This window comes from Peromyscus eremicus, chromosome 1 (genome assembly GCF_949786415.1).
Source record: "Peromyscus eremicus chromosome 1, PerEre_H2_v1, whole genome shotgun sequence".
NCBI classification, from domain to species: domain Eukaryota; kingdom Metazoa; phylum Chordata; class Mammalia; order Rodentia; family Cricetidae; genus Peromyscus; species Peromyscus eremicus.
In genome coordinates this window covers 45,053,159-45,063,517 of record NC_081416.1, presented here as the reverse complement: position 1 = coordinate 45,063,517, position 10,359 = coordinate 45,053,159, and positions in this window count along the sequence as shown.

Below are 10,359 nucleotides of genomic sequence, written 5' to 3'. Positions count from 1 at the left end.
CATGAGACTCATGAAAGTTACAGGCTTTCATTCCAGAGAAATGCATTGTGTCCCCAGCTCCCTGGTAAAGTCGCCTTGCTCCACAGAGAAGGGGGTTTTTCATGTGACAACTCCTACAACATTTGAAACAGCAACATGGTCTTCTCCAAGCACTCTCACTGCTTTCCCAACTACTTCTTTCCATCCTTTCTTTGATCCTTCATCCACTTCTTAACATGAGCTTAACTAAGCTCTGTGCCAGCCATGGGACACAAATAAAACCAAGTTACTACTCTGTAAATGTATGAGTTATGTCAGGGAAGTGGCATTCAAACTGAGTGTGGGTCATAGGGTTAGATTCAAACCCTAGCTTTACTATGTTAATCACCTCAGTAGCCTTCTGTGGTCATGTATACTCTCTGAGGCTCTAGAATCTTGGAATTCAAGGCTAGCCCAGGCTATATAACAAAGATTGTCTCAAAAAACAAAAACCATAACAGAAAAACACAGCCACAAATAACAAAAATGTGTTACTATTATCTTTTTTCAGACAAGGAACTTGGACTTAATTATGAAAGCTTCAATGTGCCAATTCTTTAAGAGGGATAGTAGTATATATGACTTGATTTTTCTTTCAACCAATTTTATTTAAAGGCAAATCATTCTATATTAGAAAGTGATGAATAAAGGGGACCGTGGGATGAAAAAAGCTGAGATATGAGCTAGGAGACTTGTAGATAAAGAATAAGAATGGTAGGGACCTGAGGGAAGGCAACAATACTATGGATGAGAGTTGTCAGATATATTTTAGGTTTGAATTGTAGAATTTGGTGATCAGTTAACAGGGGAAGGATAAGGTTATATAAGATGCACAAATTTGTCCCTTGGGAATTTGTTGGGTAGTGATGTTATTGATTTCATTCATAATTACAACAGGACAAGTATTGAAAGAAGATTATATGATGCTGTATTAGATGCAAGATGCCTTTCTGATTGCATAAGATTTGGAAATATGGGTCTGAAATTCAGGAAAAGGCTTCCACTGGAAGGCATAGGTTTGATGATTCTTGTCTTTGGTGGTTAAAGTCATAATAATGGGTGAGATCATCCATGAGGGTAAGGATGGTATGCAGAAAATGAAAGACAACCAAGGAAAGAGGACTGAGAACAGGGACTTTGAATGAGAGGTAGCATCTAAGAGAACCAGATAAAGGTGACGATCATATGCAAAGGGAAACTGTGGTGGTTTTTGTTTTGTTTTGTTTTTGTTTTAGAAAAGGCTACTGCTTGGTTAAGGAGATGGCTCTGGGTAAAGCTCTTACAGTGCAGGGTGAGGATCTGAATTCAGATCCCTGAAGTTCACAGAACAGCCAGTGGTGAGCAAGAAGGCTCACCTCAAACAAGGTGAAAGGTGGAGTCTGACACCCAAATTTGTCTTCCACATATGTGCCGTGACACACTGGAACCCACACATACACACATTTGCAACCCCCCACACTCCCAAACATGTGTGCACGCACACACACACACACACACACACACACACACACACACACACACACACACACAGAGAGAGAGAGAGAGAGAGAGAGAGAGAGAGAGAGAGAGAGAGAGAGAGAGAGAGAGAAAGTTTTTAAGTTACTGCTCCTTTAAAACAAAAACCTAAATGTCTAATGAGTGTAAGACATGCTGCTAAATGTTGACATCAGTTCCCCATGGAGTGAGCCTACTGGACAGTGCCATCCTCTCCATCCATCCACGCTACCCCTATACTAAGCCAAGCTCTACCCATGTTGGGTGATGTGTCTGTGCTCTTTGTGTTGCTGGGTTAGTCTAGATGTCTAGCCCTAGGCTGATGTCACCTTGTTTTGACATGGACTTTACAAGTCCCCTCCATTCCAAGGTAAAGGTGAACTATTACACATTCCAGATGAAGAAGGCTATGGTCACCTTTTCGGCGCTCAAGATGTATGTTAAATTAAGTGTTCTTTTCATATAGAGCTACCTTTGGAATGTGATTAAATAATTAACATGCCATATGGTGTGTTTTCTTTTACTTCATTTGATCTACATAAATCATGTTCCTTTAGACAGTGATTCCCATGCCTGCCTGAGTATCAGAGTCACTTGGGAAACTGTGTAAAAAATACATATTTCAGAGCTTTGTCCCAGACATGCTGAACCGGGCAGGATGGGCACTGAGGTGAAAGAAGAGGCATGTGCAACAACATATTCCTTGGGTGACTGTGATGAAGTCATAGACTGGTACTTGAGAATCTCTGCATTTAGAAGTTCCTAGACTATTGACTAAGGGCCCATCAGCCATATTGGAGTGCTTGTTTGCAACCATTTTTTAAAAAAGAAATCAAGCATTTTATTATAAAACAATTAATTTTATTACAAAAATATGAACACTATAGAAATAGAGTATGACATAAGATCATAATTTCCCCTTATACAGGTAAAAGATAGCAGTCGATCAAAATACATTGCAATTTTTCTGTGTATATTTACTAGGTTATCTCTTTTTCTAAAATTAGATGATTTTATACCTTGAAAATTTAGACTTTGGGTATATAGATTAAGACTTGACCTTGGGCCAGATATGGTGACACACACCTATAATCCAAGCCCTGAGAAGGCAGAGACAAGGAGGATCTGAAATTCAAGGCTAGCCTTGGCTATATATCAAGATTCTGTCTCAAGATTAAAGAGAGAAATAAACAAATGAGAGAGAGAGAGAGAGAGAGAGAGAGAGAGAGAGAGAGAGAGAGAGAGAGAGAGGTAAAAAAACTAAATACTTGACATTGAGGCTTAGTAAGTCCCAGGTACTCTGGGACTCTAAAAGCTGGGACTTGAGTTTAGAACTCAGCTCTGGCCTTTACTAGCATCCTTGGACAATTTGTTTAGTTTCCAACCCAGGTTTTCTCCTGAAAAATTATTACTTTCATAGTAAAGTTTTGTGAAAATGAAATTGTTTCCTTATAACACTTGTAAGAGTAAACTTAGCACAGCATGAAAAAAAAATTCTAAAAATACTAATTTTTAATTCTTTAATTTAAAAAGAATTTTTGCAACTTTAATTGTTTAAAATTTTTGGGAGCAGTTTTAGATTCACAGCAGAGTAAACCACAGAAAGTTCTCAAGTATTCTTTGTCCCCTGACACAAAAATCTTCCCCGTAGGAGCCGCCCCCAACCAGACGGATACATTTGTTACAGCCCATTACTTACATTGATACATCATTATTGCTCAAAGTCTGTAGTTTATGTTGGGATTCACTTTTGCTGTTGTATGGTCTATGGGCTTGACAGATGCACAGTGGCAAGTACCCACCACCATGGTTACAGTACTGGAGAGGCTCGTGGCACCCTCATTGTTATAATACTTATGGCACCATCATGGTTACAATTTCGGATATTCTTTTTAGGGGAGATTTATTTATTTATATTTGTGTGTGTGAGTGTTTGCTTGCATGAATGGGTGCCTGGGAAGGCCTAAGTGGGTGTTGGATCCCCTGGAACTGGAATCACAGTTGGCTGAAAGCTGCCATGTGAGTTCTAGGAACCAAACTCTGGTCCTCTCTAAGAGCGGCAGGTGCTCTTAACTACTGAGCAATCTCTCTAGCCCAATACTGGATAGTTTCTTATATGATTTTTAAAATTATTTCTGATTTATGCAGAGTATTTCACAGTATGACTATATGACAATTTACTTAATATATCATGTATATTTCAGTTGTCCTGAATTTTTCTTGACTGTTAACTATTGACAAATAACATCTTCATATACATATTTTCATATTTATATAAGTATAAATATTTTTATACTCATATGAGTCTGAATAAAACAACGGAATTTTATCCTTCAATTCCACTCAGAGATTATATTTCCTCCAAAAGATAGTGTTTGGCTGTGACAAAACACCATGACCAAGACAACTTATAAAAGAAAACATTTAATTGGGTTTCTGATTTCTGAAAGTTAGATCCATGACTGTGGCAGGGATAGCTGAGAGCTCACACCTGGATCTGGAAGCAAAAGCCAGAGCGTTTACTGGGAAAGGCAGGAGTCTTGACACTTCAAACTCTCCCCAGTGACATATCTCCTCAAACAAGAACACAGTTCTTAATCCTTCCCAAACAGGTCCACCGACTGGGGACCAAGTATCCAAACATATGAATCTATGGAGACCACTCTTATTCAACACCTCACAGGTAGAAAATGATTTATCTCTGCCCTGGCTCACACTGGAAAATAAATTTCCTTTTAATTTTGATAATGGTAAAGGCAAAAATTATGTCTCATATTGGTTCACTGGGTTTTAAAACTAAGCTTTGAATTTCCTCATCTGTTCCTAGTGTCTTTCTTCGACATTTTTTTTTTTTTCAGGACAGGGTTTCTCTGTGTAGCTTTGTGCCTTTCCTGGATCTCCCTCTGTAGACCAGGCTAGCCTCAAACTCACAGAGATCCGCCTGGCTCTGCCTCCCAAGTGCTGGGATTAAAGGTGTGTGCCTTTCCTTTGATATTTTATGTTTCAATTTCATTTTCCATCTTCTCTAATATTAGGTGGTGTCTGAGTCTCTTTAATTAATATTCTGTTTATTTTATTTGCCTTCTGCAAACAGAAGGCCCTCCCTCCTTCCCTCCCTTCCTCCCTTTATCTTTCTCACAGTCCCTCTCCCTGTTTCCCTCTCCCCCTCCCTCCTTTTCACCTCTCCCTCTGCCTTTCTCTCACCCTTTCCTTCTCTCTCTGTCTTTCCAAATTGTCTAGAAAAGAAGCAGATGGCAGCTCTTGAATTCTGCTCACCACCTGTTTGGAGTGGGAAAAGTAAGTGGACTTGCTTCATATATCATTTCTTCCCAAATCAGGTCATCTTCTGCAACATGTAATTGTTTGTTTGGATTTCCAAAACTGCCCTGTTGTGAATAGAAAATGTCACAGCTTGCACAAGTGCCAGAAGTAGCCAGTTATACACTAGATGATCTGCATTGGCATGAACGAGCTCAACAAAATGGGTCGTGCTTTGGAGATGTAAAATTTTGCTTCACTGAGTTGCGCTTACACGGGATGTGATCTCAGGATGAAATCGTCATACTGCTATCTAGACTGAGGCAATGGTGGTAATGAAAGCATTAAACAACGAGGCTCCAGAGCCACCCACGTGCTATATTCAGACATCCTGCCATTACAGTATATGTGGTAGCATAATGTCCGTGAGTAGGAAATTCACTCTTATCCTTTAAAATTGACAATATTCTAGTTTTTACCAAGGTTAATCTCTTCTTATCTCTCATAGAAGTAAAGGATTAAAATATCTACTAAACAAGCATGTAGCATACTAACTTAAAATTTATGTTAAACAAATCAAAGCGTTTGTTGTTTATTGTGAAAGTAAACTGTACCTTCACAGTCCTTCCCGAGTTCCAAGACGAATCTAGTTAGTTCACATCTTGGGATCACAATGCTTTAAAGAACATTGATTAAAAAATAACTATCTGGGCTGGGTGGTGGTGGCACACACCTTTAATCCCAGCACTCGGGAGACAGAGGAAGGCAGATCTTTATGAGTTTGAGGCATCCTGGTCTACAGAGTGAGATCCAGAACAGTCAGCACTACACAGAGAAACTGTCTAAAAAAACCAAACCAAACCAAACCAAACCAAAACAAAACAAAACAAACCAAACAAAACCAAAACAAACAAACACACAAAAAAACTTATCTGGAAAATATTTTTAGTGACTTAAATTGTATACATTCAACCATTGCCTTTGCAGTTCATCTTAAAGAGCTAAAGTCATACTTAAAACCAAAACTGTATGTGTTAGCATAACATACAACCATTGTAATAAGAGTATAAAAACTGAAGCAATAAGAAAAAATTGTTCATAATCATGTAAAGTAATGCATAAGTATAAAATATGATTTCAGGACTTCATATAGAATTCAATCAAAATATTTTTATTTGGAAGATTAAATTTCCTTCACTTTACCACTATGTTGTCTTTTTAATAAAAAATTACTGTGTAGTAAGATCAAATAATGGAGCCTGTCCAATGTTTATTCAGTTACTCAGCAGTCATATCTTTCATTAAACATGCATCAGGAAATCACATGATTAATGTTTATATTATGCAACTAGTCTTCCAAGTAGATTTATTTCCTGTACTCTTTTGCTCATTTTATTTATTGCAATTTATAAAATATGGTCACAATTTATTTTTAAAGTGACAAAAGGTAAGTTTTTATTGTCCTCATTAATTTAAAGATATGTTTTTATGCTTTGAGAAGTTCACATGTACCTTCAATGTGTTTTAATCATAATCACCCCCTGTGGTTTTTTGTTTTTTTAACAATTTTGCACACTGGCTTATATATAGATTTGAATAGAACAAGAGCAATAATCAAATGGCCAGGATGGACACTTCCTCCAGTCCTGCAGACAGAACCACGCTTAAATATTGGATTGAGTGGCAACTTTGGTACATGTAATGTGCTTCTAGAAATCTGTTGAATTGAGCCCCAAGCTTTGGGATGTCAGCACAATTTAGGGAATGATGTATTCTGATAACAAGGGAAGACACAGATAGCTCCAACTTTGGCAGTTTCCTCTGGATTCTTGTTTTTCTATGTCCATAAAATAAGCAATTGAAGTAATAAGATAATGATTTTTTTCAAGTGTGAAAGAAGCCATGGGATCCTATAATTAATGAATTATTTACATATTTCATTAATTTGCCTGTATTTTATAGGCATATTTTCTCAATTTTCATGAGTCCTGTGGCTTAAGTTTGACTAAATGATGCAGATTTCAGATGAGATACATTTATTTGATAAAAACAAACAAACAAACAAACAAACAAACAAAACCCCAAAAACTGGGAAAGATGAATGATGACTGAAATGTCAAATGTAAGACATGTATGTATGTGTGGTGATACTTTATTTGTGCTGAAATGTGGTGATATTTTATTTGTGCTTTTTATAGTATATTGTTATAATGATCTTTATTATCAGTTACTAATGTGCTTATGTTATATATTGACTCTTTTTTTATAAACTATTTTTTTATTATAAAAAAAGAAATGTCAAATGTGTTATAGGAAGTTACTTCTGGTTTTCAAAGATATATATATATATATATATTTGTGTGTTCAATGAGAAAGGAAGTATGTGTCACATTCGGAAGTGGGTTAAGTCAAGACATTTTCTGTATTTGGCCCTACTTAGTTTTGTTCTAATTTGCTCAGCATTTATGATGTTAACTCTCAGTAATTCAATAGTCCAGTGAAGTTTTTCTCAATTTTTTTCTCAATTTTTTTTCTCAATTTTTCTTCCATTTCTAATTCAGCTTTCTTTCTGTACTGGGATTAAAGGTGTGTGCCACCCCCATCTGGCTGTCAGCTAGTGCTTTTAACCATTGAGCTATCTCTCCAGTTGCAAAATTATGTTTTAAACTAAGTGTATGGCCTGAGTTTCAGGCAGAGCCTTCAAATATTTTCTATACTCCATTAACGTTATGTATTATAAAAACTGGGCAGAAGAGCTGGAGAGGTAGCTCAGTGGTTAAGAATATTTGATATTCTTGCAAAGGATCTGAGTTCAGTTCCCAGTACCCACACTGGGCTGCTCACAACTGTCTATAGCTCCAGCTCCAGGGGATCTGATGATGCCCTCTTCTGGCCTCTGTACACACACACATACACACACACACACACACACACACACACACACACACACACCATACCCCTAAATAAAAATAAAATACATCTTCAAAAATTTTAATTTTGGAACCCATATTTAAACAAATGCTCAGAAAGTAATCTGTTTTTTATTTTATTATGTATGCTACTTATTGGTATCAACATTTAAAAACTAGAAAACGATAGTCATCTGTGATTAGAGAGGTAAATATGCATTTCTAATAATAGTGGAGACAGAAGAAGTAAGGAGGACCACTTTGAATAAGCTGTACAAGTTGAGGGCCAGTCTATTATTTATTTGTTCAAAATGATTGAATCAAATCTTGCTCTAAACATTTCATCATAAAAAATATTGTCTTTAAGAAATGAATAGCTTAAGGTTTACTTGTGTCAATTGCAAACCTTATTTATTACATAGGGAAATAATGTTCTTGAGCCTCAAAAGGTTTCTAAGAATTATTTCATTTTTCTAGCATTGAAATTTGACATTATAGGGTTCTGTTATACTACCTGTCTTCATACAAATAGGTATAAGGTTCACATTTTGGTATGTTCTTTAAAAAGTACCAACTCCTTTTACACACACACACACACACACACACACACACACACACACACCATATAACGTAAAATTAAATAATTCCTATTCCAAGGAAATGACTGAAATGCCTTCATGAACAAGCTGGGGGATTATTTACCCTCCCCACTCCCTCTCTTCCAGACTTACTTCTAGCAGAGAATAAATTAACACCATCTCCACCAAACACGACCACGTGTAGTTTTAACATATACATCAACCTACATATGCAATGCAACATTTTACAGATTCATCTTCTAGGCTTGAAGAACTGATCTCTCTTAAATCCCATCTACTCTTCACCATCTTTATGGTCCCCAAACCAGGAAACACTTCACCTCTCACTATTTCTTTATGTGTACTTCTACTTTACAGTTAATTTTCTTAGTATTCTAACAAACAAACCCAAAACCTCAGAGTAAAACTCAGTTGTCCCAATGTTTGCTTGACGTATCTATCAGCAACAAGTGATATGACATTGGGCCAGCTATTTGGGAATCAGTTTCTCTTCTCTAAAACAGTCATCTGATTGAGAAACGCTGTGCATTTTTCTCTATAGCTCATTGAGTAACTTTGTGAGCCCACCACAGAACACTATAAAAACAGCATTGCTGTCCCCTCATAGCTTCTGTCTGAACTTTTTAAAAATCTTAAACTGACTTAGATTCCATGTTCCAACCTATTTCTTTGCCTTCTGACTACTGGCTTTGTTTTCTGTACGGCTTCAACACATCTGTCAGATAAAAGCATCCATCTGCTCTCTATTGATCATTTTCTACATTGCTGTCACCAAAACACCTGACAGAGAGCAGCTTATGGGAGGAAAAGATTTTTTTGGCTCTTGGTTTTGGAAGGTATCAGTCCACCACAGAGGGGAAGCCTTGGTAGGAATCCCAATCACAGGAATGCATGGGAGATGCTTCCTTACCCGGAGATAAGCTAGGAAGCATTGAGCACAGACTGTGAACCAATGGTGGCTACACCTTTCAAAGGCCCCCAGTGACCTGTTTCAGCAGCTGGGCCCTACCTCCTAGGGCTCCACAGCCCTCAAGATAGCACCACAAAGTGGATACCAAGCATTCAAATTCACGAGTCAGCAGGGGACATTTTAGATTCAAATCTTACAAAGCAAGCTCCCATTCTCCTTTCCCTCAAAGTGACCACTCACTCCCTGTTTGTTTGCCATGGCCTCCATAAAAGTTTGGTTTGACTACCCAGCCCCTAGCACATTTTGGACCCTACCCTATTGATGAGGCACTTGGGTTGGATGTCTTTGCCAGGTTCCACCTGGAATTGTGGAACACGAGGCCTTTAGTCAGATTACATCATGCATGGTTCCACTTTTCCACATTCTGCATTAAACTTTAGTTGGAATAATTATGCCTCTTCGAACAGCCATTGTTTGTGGAATGTCTCAAATGTTATTTTCTTCACTGGTTATATTGGCTCTGGGATATGGTCAATTAAAGTGTATTAATAGATTTTCTTTTTTAAAAAATTATTTATTTTTATTTTATGTACATTGGTGTTGTCTGCACATTTGTCTGTGTGAGGCTCTCAGATTTTGGAGTTACAGACAAGTGTGAGCTGCCATATGGGTGCTGAGAATTGAACCCAGGTCCTCTGGAAGAACAGTCAGTGCTCTTAACTGCTGAATATTAAACACATTCCCAGGAGAGAAAACCATTCTGAAGTTCAAGATGCAACATTTTGTAGTTTCAGCTAAAAAACTACGACACAGAGAGTCAGAGTCAGGAAGAGGAGCAGGATGTTCAATTAATGGATGATGGGAGTCCTTAGTATAGGGTCTCCCAGTAGAAGAAAGAAGAGGCCAAAAAAAAAAAAAAAAAAAAAAAAAAAAGGTACCTTACTCTTCAGAGAGTGAAACTTCGAAACTTCTATATAGATAAATATCCCACCCTCCTCCCCCTTCCATGATGACAAAGATGACCACAACAATCACAATGACCGCAATGATGCTGTTGGATTCAAGACAATCCCTTCAGGTTGACAGCCACACTGCCTACTTCTTCAGTCATTCTTATTACTCCCTCAAAGCACTTTGTCCTTAAGATCATTTAACACAATTAGTAGTTGTA